General features: G+C 35.1%; 1 long non-coding RNA gene across 1 annotated transcript; it reads right to left on the bottom strand.

Moving 5' to 3' along the window:
- Positions 1-10013: 10013 nt before the first annotated feature.
- Positions 10014-11934, bottom strand: LOC150038310 (uncharacterized). Its single transcript, XR_016529366.1, has 2 exons — positions 11816-11934; positions 10014-10302 (listed from the first exon to the last, which is right to left on the bottom strand). It is a non-coding gene; the product is annotated as an uncharacterized LOC150038310 (long non-coding RNA).
- Positions 11935-15120: the final 3186 nt, after the last annotated feature.

Below are 15120 nucleotides of genomic sequence, written 5' to 3'. Positions count from 1 at the left end.
TGCGTCCTGCCATAAGTTTTCTTGTATTCATGCCAAGTATAACATGGACGCAAGTTTCTCGGATAATACGAGGTCGAACACAGGGACTTGTAATTATATGTTTGCGGTGATTGTGCATGCGGCGGTTGAATAAAAGAATGGAGGGGATATTGCTACGTTAATCCTACTACTACTCCTATCTAACAGACAACGCAATGAGAATATGCCTGAAAGGTAGAGATACGACAAACCTTGACATGAATAAATGAATGGGGAAATGGATAAAATGCGGAGATGTTTTCATTGTAGAACTTAAGAGTGATCGCAAGGGCAACCCTAGTCAACGCAATCCATGCAATCATACTACAACCATACATGGCAAGTCATTTTCCAATGGAAATGCGGTGCTTCTAATTCTAAGACGCATGTGTTGAATGCAAAAGTGTCCATAGAGCTTATTCCTAAGTCTCTACTCTTGTCCTATACGATGATGCAAAATGCATGAAAGCAAGGTGACCGAATTCAATCGTATTCTATCTCTAGGATGTATGCGATGTGTTAATAATAAATAGTGCTAATTCCTAAGCACCTATCTCTTGTATTATATGATCTAATCTGGCTTTCCCAAGCCTAGATTCTAACTTGACCTTCCCAAGCCTAGATCCTGTCCTTAGACTACCCTCCCGAGTATCCCTAATGGATGAATGAAGCATACATAATGCAAGACAATCGCACAAACTTCGGTGACCTACAGTTGTTACTATCCCTACTTACTCTCCCAGGCAATTAATTGTTGTTGACTTCACTCATAGACAAGCAATGCATTAGCCTATAGACAGGCATTACAGCAGCTTCACACTAAGCAAATAAGATTACTCACATACTCGTACACACACCTCTCGGTGGGTTGCTACATGCTTCATATCCCTAATCCACATGACTGAGTATGCAATACCTAAGCAATCCCACTAAGTGTTGCAATGAAAGTAAAGATGCTAAGCAAGAAGATGGAAATGAAGTCAAAGGAATAGAGAAATGCATTGAAAACACATTATATTAACTTCTTAATTCAAAATGTCATACAATATAACATAGGAAAGAAAGGAAAAAGGAATGACCGGCTAGAAGCAAAACTTTGCTTCTAGCGGATGTGCGTCAAGGCTGCCTGTGGTGCCATGGATGGGTAGAGGAGCTGACTCTCTCGAGATCTAACTCTGGTCGAAGGCTTCAGTCGTCACTCGGAATGGATGAAGGAGGTGAAGAACTCTCGGCCGTCTTCTCACGCCTTTGTCTGGATCGCAAGGATCCGCCATATGCGAACCATAGGCGAAAACCTTGGATGAAATGAATTTCAGCTCATCGACTTCTATTTATAGAGCTTGGGTCGTCGACAGCAGTAATTGGAATGCTCTGAGTCTGACGTTCGTCGCATTAGTCCTTTTCTGAACCTTTGCCACTAACGGCTTGGTAGATGAAATGTCAACATCAACTTTGGATTTTCTCGAGGTAGATGCGTTGATGCGTTCATTCCACCTACCTTACGTTGATCCCATTAGAATGTATTGTTGCATAGCCGCAATCATTCAATGGCCACATTTGCTTTACACTGCAACTCTACATGATGACCATAATCGCTTGACGAGTGTAACTCTCATGCGATGGACGCATACGGCTGATTATCGCAACATCCATGCGTTGATCGATGTGTTTTCCTTGCGATGGAGTGTTTCTCCACATGCGGTCGTCTATGCGATGGTCCGATTTTCGCGTTTGCGTTCATTTCTTGCATTAGCTACAAAGATAGAACATTGAACGCATAATTAACACAAAAAATGGGTTAGCTGAGATTCGACATACTAATTGATGCAAGCTCATATTCTTGTGAATTTCTATCATGATCGACGCATATTCTGCCTAACAACCTTCATAATTCTAAGTAAAAGGCCTAAGATGACATGCATTTCTGCATGTCATCACACCCCCAAACTTAAAATCATGTTTGTTCTCAAGCATGCGTTATACTCAAGAAATTCTAACTCACCTTCATGCTTTCCTTTGCGATGACCAACTTCTCAGAACATAATTTACACACACCTTTGACCATCATCACAATGCTCTCTTCCACTTAGGCTGTTTTTTCAAAAAGATCTTGTCTAAGTTAAATTCGGCAAGCCTTTGCTCAAGAATTTTTATTCATTCACCGCAACTTTGTGTTTAGCTTTTTGAGATTTCGTTCATTCAAAATATTTCAAAACTTTACGATGGTTTATTCAAATGCGGCATTGAACCTGGTTACGCCCTTTGTTTTGGCTTGCCCCCACGTGTGTCATGCGGGCATCCAACTTCGGTTGCATTCCATATTCAATTCAACTCTTGTCTCTTTTGATTTGGCTTGCGCTGGACAGAGGAGTTGCGCTTATGCACTGATCCTGGCAACTTGCCTTCGTTTTGTCTTGCTCCCACGTGTGTCATGCGGACATCCAACTTCGAGCAAGTGCCTTTCACAGCTTAACTCTTATCAACATGGGTTTCCCCATTGCGTTAACAGTGGATTTATTATTCTTAAAATCTCACTTCAACTTTTTTTTTCAAATGATCGCAATATAATGAACGCAATTCTCTGAGACCGCTGCCACCCCCGAACTTAGAGGTTGGCAGCGTTCTCACCGCAAAGCTAAAAACAGAATTACAATAATGCAATAATAAATGTTTGAATAAAGGTTTGCACAAAATAAAACTTAAGACTTTCAAAATTTGAAGAAGCTAATAGAAGCTAATAAAAGTAAAGAATGCCTTGCGTTGATTAGTTAGAAAATGCGGTGAATTATATGTACCATTATAGAAACATCGCAAAACAGCGCAATTGGGGAAGAGAGAATTTCAAAAGGATAAGGCATACAAGATAACAAGAAAAGACCTTAGGCGGAACAACGCATGCGCTCATGCATTGGAATCCACGTGATTGAAGCCATGCATTGAAGGGTGAAAGGAATTCTTCCGTTGAACTACGAACCGAGGAGAATTATTGTTGCACCTACAAGAGCAAACGTACCACAACCAAGGAAGCAGCCATATATCCAAAATAACAATGAAAAATAAAAATAGAAATAACATATACTAAGAAAGCAAAGTAAAGATAGAGTAGAAGATGTCCCTGGAAAAATAGGAGTGTTGTCACCACAAGGAGTCTTCCATGCAGGAGATGGCTCTCAACTGCTTGGGTCAAATTGCCCTGACCATTGGAACGTCCGGCAATTATTGGGCGCATGTTGGCCACCATGAGCTTAGAACTGCCTTAAGCTCTTTTACGACTGATTGCCCTCCTACCTTGGGGTCAACATTGGCTTTCAACACATCGCCTAAACTTCAATATTGTTTACAACCTAGTCGCACAAGCTGCAATACACCCAAGATAAAAAGTTTGCTCGCAGAGACACAAAACTTAACAAACATTTAGCTGCCAAGTCCCCGACAACGGCACCAAAAACTTGATGACAGGAAATTTGAAGTCAATTTTACTCGATAACCAACTTCCTTTGGATGCGGAATGCGATGTATGTTCCTAAGATATGCGTTGATAGTCATGCGTTGATGATCATGTGTTGGAATGAAAAATGCATTAATTGAATGTATGCGATGCCCATGCATCCTACCACAAGTTTTCTTGCGTTCACGCAAAGTATAACATAGACACAAGTTTCTCGGATAATCCGAGGTCGAACACAGGGACTTGTAACTATATGTTTGCGGTAATTGTGCATGCGGCGGTTGAATAAAAGAATGGAGGGGATATTGCTACATTAATCCTACTCCTACTCCTATCTAATAGACAACGCAATGAGAATATGCCTGAAAGGTAGAGATACGACAAACTTTGACATGAAATAAATGAATGGGAAAATGGATAAAATGCGGAGATGTTTTCATTGCAGAACTTAAGAGTGATCACAAGGGCAACCCTAGTTAACACAATCCATGCATGCTACAACCATACACGACAAGTCATTTTCCAATGGAAATGCAGTGCTCCTAATTCTAAGACACATATGTTGAATGCAAAAGTGTCCATAAAGCTTATTCCTAAGTCTCTACCCTTGTCCTATGCGATGGTGCAAAATGCATGAAAGCAATGAGGCCGCATTCAATCATATCCTATCTCTAGGATGCATGCGATGCGTTAATAAAAAATAGTGCTCATTCCTAAGCGTCTATCTCTTGTATTATGTGATCTAATCTGGCTCTCTCAAGCCTAGATTCTGACCTGACCTTCCCAAGCCTAGATTCTGTTCTTAAACTACCCTCCCGAGTATCCCTAATGGATGAATGAAGCATACATAATGCAAGAAAATCGCACAAACTTCGCTGACTTATGGTTGTTACTATCCCTAGTGAACAACGCACCATGCTTAATGCATCTAACCACTTACCCTCCCGGGCAGTTGATTGTTGCTGACTTCACTCATAGACAAGCAATGCGTTAGCCTATAGACAGACGTTACAGTAGCTTCACACTAAGCAAATAAGATTACTCACATACTCGCACAATGCACACCTCTCGGTGGGTTGCTACATGCTTCATATCCCTAATCTACATGACTGAGTATGCAATACAAGCAATCCCACTAAGTGTTGCAATGAAAGTAAAGATGCTAACCAAGAAGATGGAGATGAAGTCGAAGGAATAGAGAAATGCATTGAAAACACATTGTATTAACTTCTTAATTCAAAATGTCATACAATACAATATAGGAAAGAAAAGAAAAAGGAATGACTGGTTGGAAGCAAAACTTTACTTCCACGGATTTGCGTCAAGGCTGTCGGTGGTGCCATGGATGGGTGGAGAAGCTGACTCTCTCGAGATCTAACTCCAGTCGAAGGCTCCGATCGTCACTCGGAATAGATGAAGGAGGTGAAGAACTCTCAGCAGTCTTTTCACACCTTTTTCTAGATCGCAAGAATCCGCCATAGGCGAACCTTAGGCGAAAACCTTGGATGAAATGAATTTCAGCTCATTGGCTTCTATTTATAGAGCTTGGGTCGTCGACAACATTAATTGGACTGCTCTGAGTCTGACGTTCGGCGCGTTAGTCCTTTTCTGAACCTCTGCCACTAACGGCGTGGTAGGTGAAATGTTAACATCAGCTTTGGATTTTCTCGAAGGTGCGTTGATGCGTTCATTCCACCTACCTTACGTTGATCCCATTAGAATGTATTTTCGCGTAGCCACAATCATTCAATGGCCACATTTGCTTAACACCGCAACTCTACATGATGAGCGCAATCGCTTGACGAGTGCAACTCCCATACCATGGACGCATACGGCTGATTATCGCAACATCCATACGTTGATCGATCCGTTTACCTTGCGATTGAGTGTTTCTCTGCATGCGGTCATCTATGCGATGGTCCGATTTTCGCGTTTGCGTTCATTTCCTGCATTAGCTACAAAGATAGAACATTGAATGCATAATTAATGCAAAATAACAGGTTAGCTGAGATTCGACATGCTGATTGACGCAAGCTCATATTCTTGTGAATTTCTATCATGATTGACGCATATTCTGCCTAACAACCTTCATAATTCTAAGTAAAAGGCCTAAGATGACATGCATTTCTGCATGTTATCACTACCCTAAACAACCTTGTAGTACATCAAATGGATGTAAAGACTACATTCCTGAATAGTGAACTTGAAGAAGAGATTTACATCGAACAACCTGAAGGCTTCATAGTCCATGGTCAAGAGAACAAGGTATGCAAGTTAGATAAATCTCTTTATGTCTTGAAATAAGCTCCTAAGTAATGACATGAAAATTTTGCTAATCTAATTATATCTAAAGGATTCAAAGTTAATGAAAGTAACAAATGCATTTACTATAAGTTTGAAAACAATCTATGCACAATCATATGTTTGTATGTAGATGATTTATTAATTTTTTGATCGAAGTTGCACGTTATAAATGATGTGAAATCCATGTTGAGTGCAAACTTTGATATGAAAGACTTAGGAGAAATAAACGTAATCTTAGGTATAAAAGCGATTAGGTCTGAAAAAGGAATTTCTTTGGATCAATCTCATTATATAGAAAAGATTCTAAAGAAATATAATTACTTTAAATGTAAACCAACATATACTCCTTATGATCCTAGTGTTAAGTTTCTCAAGAATACCAGTGACGGTGTTAATCAATCAGAGTATGCGAGTATCATAGGCAGTCTTAGATATGTTGTTGACTGCACTAGGCTTGATGTAGCTTATGCTTAGGATTACTATGTAGGTTTATAAGCAAAACCAATATAGAGCATTGGAATGCTATAGAAAGGGTTATGAGGTACTTGAAGAAAATCCAAAACCTAGGATTACATTATCAAAATTTTTCCGTTGTCATGGAAGGTACAACGATGCTGATTGGAACTCCCTTTCAGATGACTCAAAGGCTACCAGTGGCTATATTTTTAAAATAGCAGGTGGAGCTATTTCTTGGTGTAAGAATGCATCAGCAACAGCGGAAGAACCAAAGATCATTTAAGCACTCTAATTCATTAATTTTGGCAAAATATAAAGCATACTCTTGCAGAAAACAAGTGAGTTTCATGACATACCTTTGTATAACCTCTTCAAAGCTCGTTCTCCAACTGCAATCTTCTTCGAATCTTGTTGCAGACCACCTCAAGATCTTCCCCACTATTCTCTTGGTGCTCTAGATTGAGTTATGGGACTCAAAACAAGCTTGAATCAAGAGATGAAGGAGAATTGCTCACATCAGCAATCTTGGTGAAGAACACTTTCTTCAGCACGAATTTTCTCTAAAATTCTCTCTTGATTGCATGCCCGAAATTCACTCCAAACTCTTCAATATATTACAGATCAACATGCAAGGAAGAGAGTTGTATGAGTTGCAGCTCATGCTTGGAGTAACACAAGGCAATAGTGATGGCTTTTGTGTGAGCAAGTAGAAGATGGATAATGGAAAACATGGTTTTTCCATTGTGTATTGCATTTCTCATTTTCCAATTTTATCACAAAATCACAATTTAATATTTCCAAAATCCATTTTTATTTTAAAAACTGAAAAATAAAATTATTTTCATAATTAATTTTTAAATAAAATTTAATTAATTTAAAATCAAATATTAAATTAATTTTTACACACATCCATTTTATATATTTAAATCATATTTAAATATAAATTCTCCTATTCCATTTAGTTCTTAAATTAAACACGTAATTATATCTCATATAATTACTAATTCTCTTAATTTTAATTTGAACGCTTCAAATTAACTTATCACGCTATTCTAGAGCTAGTCCATTATGAGTTAGTAAGGGAACCTCGCGGACCTACAGATCATGGGCTCCAACGATCCGAGATTAATTGGTTAAACTCATTAGACCAGATTAATCCTCATTCGTTAACTAATGGGTCACTCCACTAAAGCCCATAGTTGCACTCCCCTCATTGTAGATATATTATGTCCACATGATTTAACCATAATCAGCAAGTGGACCCTTCATAGGTTGTTCTTAATAACGGCTGGGTCAGCAAGTGGACCCTTCACAGGTTGTTCGTAAATGAAAAAAACAAAAAAGTGGAGAATCTCACATTGGTTGGGACTATAAGAAGATGTCTCCTTATTAACCCTTATCTTTCCTTGTGGGTTTGGGCCCCAAGGGTACCCAAGTTTTAGTAGGGGTGAGGAGGTAGGCAAATGAGGGTTTGATGGTCTTTCCACACGCGCGCATCACCGCCATCCGTCTGGTTGGGTGAGGCGAATGGAATAATAATTTTTTATTTTTTAAATAAAAAACTTTCCTAATTAAGTTTTTAAATTCCTCTGATTAATCATCTGTTTTTGCTCGTTTAATAATCATTTTTTTGCCTATTAACACGGGCGTGATCCGTGACTTAGCCTTTCACAAGTTTCTATTTTGCAGATTTTGTTCGCTGCTGCTAATTTATGAGCTTCTGTTCCTGTCACTTTTCGTCAAGAGCCATTTCAACAAACCCCAACCTAAATTCATATTGATGGAGAAACCCATCAAATATGTTCTTTGGCAAATCCATCCATTTATCTCCTTCTTGACAAATATATCACATAAGATCAAAATAATTATCTTAAATAGATAATCAAAGATTTAGAATGTAGAGATTGAATTAGAGTAGTAAAGAAACTCATGCTAGAATGGATAAACCTATATTTTCAAATATATGATTAATCATTCAAAATCATTTTGACGTTGGTTTTTACATTTGTAAATGTTATTTTCATATAGTAAATTTTGATTTAAAATTATTAAAAATATGTTTGAGTGATTTTGAACATAACAAATAGTGACTTTGAAGCACTTTTTAGACCAAACTCAATCGTTTGAGTTTAAGTTTATTCAACTCAAATAATTCTTATTAAATAATAAACTCAATCCAATCTAACAATGAAACATGTGAGTTGAGTTGGTTCGAATTAGTTGCATGAGCGGATCCAAGAAGGGGAGAGGGGGCCCTCAACTTAGATAAATATAATGTATATATATTTTTGTAGCTAGGGATGATAGTCGGTTCACCTTTGTCGGTTTTGGGGCCAATCAAGAATCAAACCAAATCAATGGTTTTACAAAGAAGGGATCCAAACCAATGTCTAATAAAGAACAAAACCAATGAAATAGTTTTTAAATTTATTTGATTTGATTTATTATCGATTTGGTTCTCAGTTTTTGGTATTTTCTTTTTTTCAAATTTTTAATTTTACTTCCACTTTTATTTTGAATTGGTTATTTTTACTAATTTTAAAATAAAATTGGATCTATTTTTCCCCCTTTTTATAGAGTAAAATTTGATATTTATGTTTCTTAAAACATATAAGCGTCATAATAAATGATATTTTTTCTAAATAACAAATATATATATCATAATAATTAAAATACTAAAAGATATACCATAATAATCATGATTTTTTTTTGTTGCATTCCTAACAGTGGCCTCCTGGTTTCATAAAGAAGGCCTTGGCCTGGTGGCTCTTTCCTCAATCTGTGTGCAGTGCCCTGGCCACTAATCCTTGGTTCGTATCTAAGGACCTATTTCATATTTTGTTAGTTAAAAAACTTAAATTTTGTGATATTACTTCAAATTCTATATTTAATTTTAGATTAAAATACCATTTTGACCTTTGTACTTTTATGTTTGTTTTGTTTTTGTCCCTATATTTTTAATTGTCTAATTTTAATCCTTATAATTTTGATAAAGCTTAAAAATAGTCCTTGCTATAAAATTATTGTAAACAATTAGATGAGTTGATAAAAAAAAGTAATAAACAATTAGATGAGTTGGCAAGTTAGGTTAAGAAGTTGAGTTGAGTTAAAAATCAATTTGTAAAAATATCAATTTAGAATTTCAAATCTCAACCAAAACAAGAAATAAAGGAATATGGGTTGCTGATTTGCAACACTACTGTCGTGTAGTTGCTTTGAGTTTTTCTTTTATTTTCTTTCATTGTTTCAATCCAAATGTTCTATTTGGAGAGTTTTTTTTCCTCTTATTTTCTTTATTGTTTTTCTAAATCATTTAAGTCATAAGTTTCTCCTTGAACGTGAATGATTATTTGTCACAATTATCTTTTTGAACTATGAAGTGTGCTTTTATGTTAGCTTTTGTTGTTTAATTCAACTTGTCTTTATTCTTAGGGTCAAACACACAAAGACTATAAAGATATTTGGAGGCTGATATTGTTATGTAAATTGAGACTACTATCGTGTAGCTATTGATTGTGAAGGCTCGACAGTGAATTATTTTGATATTCAATTTGTATAGACATTTTTTAGTACAAGGGTCAATTTGTATAGACATTTTTTTTTTTACTTTGTTGGTGTAGGGGTCAATTAGTGTAGGGGAGGTTTTTACGTGAATGGACCTGACTTTGTTGGTGTTATATCATAAATAAAGAGATGTACTTTTAGAATATTGGGACATTGATTATTGACCAATGTAAGATTGAGAGATTATTTTTCATTGAATATTGGAACATTGATTATTGATCCCTAGCCTCTAATATTGTTGCATTGAATACCTCACACATATTGTTAACAAGACAATCACACTTTGAGAATTAAATACATATTTATTCCAAAGTTTAGGTTGAATGGCCTACAACCATCTATACACTCCTTCATTAAGCTTTCTCATTTCATCCGATAAGTTGTATTTGAGCCCGCCACATAATTTCTTTCAAATGTTTGCCTGGATATTTTTCTCATATTGTTATGAAGTGTCTTATACAATATCTATGGTCACAATTGGGGATGAGCTCATCGAATGAAGGAACTAGGCCCTGAATAGAAAAAAAAATAATAATAAGACAACAAAAGATTAGAAAAGCAAATAGGCCAAATCTTAAGATCTTTATTTTATTAAATGTAGCAGACCTTTTGTTGATATGATATAAAGGTACAACATCTGGATTTTTCAAGACCAAGATCTATAATTAGTAAAGATGAGAACCATGTCCATGAATCTTTTGTCTCTACCTCAACCATAGCAAATGTCAACAGGTAAAATTGATCATTAGGATCCCTTCCTATAGTCGCCATCAATTGTCCTCCGTATGGGCCTTTTGATGACAAGCATCTAAACCTATGAAAGGTCTACACCGTGTCATAAATCTTTTTTTACATACTTCAAGACAAATGTATAGGCATTGAAATGTATGGAACGACCTGATGCCTTCAGTTGATTCTCCATCATTCTCCTCTTCCTCTTGAGACATTTTCAAACATAAAGTTGTAGTGCAACCAGGATCCGATCTTTATAATTTCCCATAATACTCCCATAATTTAGTGTGTTGTTCATCGTGTGAACCACAAACCTTATCCAATGCAAGAATTTTTGCCCTACATGCCTTTTCCCTAGAAAATTGTGAAATAAATTCATGTAGTAACTTGTCTTGAATGGAAGTTAGCTTCATTTCTAGATGATCCTTAACCTCGTTTGTTAGTCGCTTACTCAACCAAGAAGATATCAATCGAAGATTCCTAAAACATCTACTACATGAATGTTCATTCAAATAAGTTTTCAATTAAAAGGTTTCTTCTCCTTGAATTTGGATGCATAAGCTACCCATTTGCAACCTTCTATACATTTTGCTCAAACTCTCGTCTTATCATTTTTATAAAACGAATCCTTCATCTCCTTTTGATTGCATAATTAACATAGTATTTTTGAACTTACTCAAAGAATTAAATAGCGTACCAATTTCAAAGTTGGTGATGTAATTTTCCTCTTTGTTTTGCCTAAATGATGAAAACTTTATGTTACATCCTTGTTATGAATCAGATGAATCACTTGATGAGTGTAGTTCTTCAGAGTCTAGGTCTTTTATCACTTTCAATATGTTGAACCAAATTAATGCATTTAGTCATTGACCATGATTTTGAATCATAGTCATAGAAGCAATACACTTTGCTTGAAACATGGTCCACATTTGGCTTGTGAAAAAAAAAAAAAAAAAAAAAAAAAAATCTACCATGATGTACCTCAACTACAAACATAGTCATTCACACAAAAATAAGATAATAGAAATAAAGCAAAATAGCAACATATGTTAAGTTCTAAAATCAAATAAAGTTAAATAACAACTGACGAGCCTCCACAATCAGCAACTACACTGGCAGTAGTGTTGGCAACCCATGATGTAGAAAAAAATTATAAAAGAAATTTACAAACTTAGATTCCAAAACCCATGACCCCTAATTTGATATATATTTTTTCTTTTAAAACCCATGGCACACAAAAGAAAATCATGGAAGGAATCTCCAAACTTGGATTATAAAACACATGGCACTAACCTTCAACGGAAGGATGGATGATAAAGAATGATGTCTAAGAACCCAGATTCGACTTCAATAGGGATCGATCAATGAACTCTAGATTTGGTTCCTCTTCGTGTTCCCCTAATTTTTTTTTTTTTTTTTTTTTTTTTTTAAGATTTAAAACCCTAAATTGATATTTTTACTCACTGATTTTTAACCCAACCCAGCCTTACTAGTTAATTCTTAACTCAACTTGCCAACTCATCTAATTGTTTATTACTTTTTTTGCCAACTCATCTAACTGTTAGCATAATTTTATAACAAGCTTTATCAAAAATATAGAGATTAAAATTGGACAATTAAAAGTATATAAACCAAAATAGAACAAACATAAAAATACAAGGATTAAAATGGTATTTTAATCTTAATTTTAAACAACAAAAATAAGTTTCTTAAATAAATAAAAAAAAAAAAAATCAAACAATATAGTTTAGACATAACTCAATATTAGCATTAAATATGTTCTTAAAAAACAAGATCCTCGTTCCTTTATTAATAGATTTTCATTATTTTAATCTATACTATCTAAACAGTGTTATAGGGAGAAACATTTGATTCCCCTTTATCCTTTTTAATGGATAGTTATAGGGAGAACCTTTAATATTAATATTGTTGTTTTTAAAACTTATTAGAGAAATATTGTTGTTTTGAAACTTATTAGAGAAATATTGTTGTTTTGGGAGTTCGAGGTTAGAGGTCGAATGTTGAGAACTCAACTAATGTGGATGTCGAACGTTAAGAACTCGACGAACAAAGAAAAACTTGGAAACAATACATAGGCCGAAACTTCAACCCTCGACAAGGGAAATCTCGCTTAGGTTGTCAAAGGTTAAAGTTTTAACACACATCCACCCTCGAGATTGCAGGTTTATTACTTTTCTTTTTCCCTCATAGAGGAAATAAAGTAATGAGATGGTATACTATATGTATTTGTGTACTCGAGCTGCTTCTAACAACCTATGCATTTTTTATCATTTCGAATTAGACGGAGGCTTGTGAGATTGATGTGAGGGGGTGAGGATGACTATATTTCTGGGAGCGAACTCCAGGCGAATATGAAGCACATGGATACAAGTTATGCCTTGGAATGAAAGACAATTCCGAATTAGCTTTGTCTACGAACAAAATTTTGTATATTAGGTTGTCGAAGATTACACACATGTCGAAACTTTAAAGTGATTAAGGAGATAAGTGGGTTGAAGCAGATTAAGGAGAGAGCGAGATTCAAAGCGAGATAGTAGGAGAGAGCGGGATATTGAACGAGATTTTAAGAGAGAGCGAGATTTTAGGAGAGAGCAAGATTCAAAGTGAGAATGTTGGAGAGAGCGATATTTAGTTTATATTGACTAATCTGACTACATTGAACTTGGTAAAATGAAATGGTTGAATAATTGAAAAATGAGATTATTCAGGAATATACATTGAATGCTAAGATTACGCATTGAGTTTCTGGTAGTAGATCCATAATCAAAAAAGTATTTGTGATTGTTCCAGAAGAAATGAAAGCTAGTAATCATTAATGGAAAAATAACAACAATAATAGAGTGAGCGAGATATTGAGAGAGAGCGAGATCTTAGGAGAGAGCGAGAGTGAGAGAGCGAGATCTTAGGAGAAAGCGAGACGGAGAGAGCGAGATCTTAGGAGAAAGCGAGACGGAGAGAGCGAGATCTTAGGAGAGAGCGAGAGTCTTCACTTTATTTGAACTTTCCATAGAAAATATATATAAAAAAGAGAGAAAAAAGAGCTAATAATCATACTATAATTGAATAATCATTAGACTAAATTGAATATATTAGATTATTATACTATAATTGAATAATCATTAGACAATAAATTGAATATATTAGATTATTATACTATAACTGAATAATCATTAGACAACAAATTGAATATATTAGATTATTATACTATAATTGAATAATCATTAGACAACAAATTGAATAAATTGAATATATTAGATTATTATACTATAAATTGAATATATTAGATTATTATAATGTAAAACTTTATTGATTACAAAAAAAAATGAATATACAGTAGATTATTATAAAAAATTTGAATATACAATAAATTATAATAAAAAAATTGAATATACAATAAAATGAATATATAATAAAAAAAAAATTATTTATTATTCAATCCCTAACTATCTGGAGCCCTTCTAAGTAACGAAGGACACTTCCTTCAATTATGTCCTAACTGGTTATAAAATCCACATCGTTGTCGAGTGGCTGGTTCTGTTCAATCCATCTCATTGTGATAACGTGAACTTTTTGATCTACCAGGTCTTCTCAACAACAATGGATCAGGATGTAAGACGGGCATATTAGGGTGCGTGATCCAGTAATCTTCATGCGATACAGGTTGAAATTGAGGAGAGTAACATTTAGCATACGTTGACAATTTGTAGTAGTCCTCAATAAAATCTTCATAGTTCATGTTAAAATGTGAGCAAACGGCCATAAAATGCGAGCATGGAATGCCGAATGCTTGTCACTTGTTACATGAATAGTACCGCTCGGTATGATGGCTTGTTCGAGATCACTAAGTATGAAACACCTGAGAAAAATTGTAACACACGAAGAGGTGTGTTTAATTTCAGATCGACATGCTGGTATAATTGCAGCAATGAACAACCCAGCAAATGGTTGGACGGGACCGAAATGTCACCATCGTTTCTACTTACGACATATCGTCAGCAACTTCAATAAAAAGTATAAATTTAATTCATTGAAAAATTATGTTTATCGTGTCGGGTGTCAGTTTCAAATTCGAAAGTTCAACAAAGCAATTGAAGATATCAAAGGAATAAATCGGAGCTGTCTGAGTTTTTTTTACAATATTAGTTTAGAGCAATGGACTCAAGCACATGATGGAGGATTCAGATATAGGTGGATGACGATAGATTTATCAGAGTGCATAAATGGAGTCTTCAAAGGAGCTCGAATGTTGCCTATAAATGCTCTTGCTCAGATAACATTCTTCAAATGCGTGAACTATTTCGAGAAAAGAAGAGAAGAAATAAGGGATGCATTGGAGCGTCAAGATAAATACACCCGGTAATATTATTTTTTTTATATATGTATTTTATTAATAATTTATTTCAAACATATTTTATAATACTAAGTGGAGTAAAAATTCAAGTATGCACACGACAAAATAAATAAATAGGCTGCATGATCTAGTAAACATGAAGTACAATCATACGATCGGTATGAAGGTGTGTTTCATGTGAAGACCGGACGTCATAGTCTCAATGCCAAAGGAGGAAACGTTCAAA

This window comes from Benincasa hispida, chromosome 1 (assembly GCF_027475165.1).
Source record: "Benincasa hispida cultivar pf3 chromosome 1, pf3_genome.v1.1, whole genome shotgun sequence".
In the NCBI taxonomy this organism is placed as follows: domain Eukaryota; kingdom Viridiplantae; phylum Streptophyta; class Magnoliopsida; order Cucurbitales; family Cucurbitaceae; genus Benincasa; species Benincasa hispida.
Note: the sequence above shows the minus strand (reverse complement) of the source record. Positions and strands in the feature narration are given on the sequence as shown.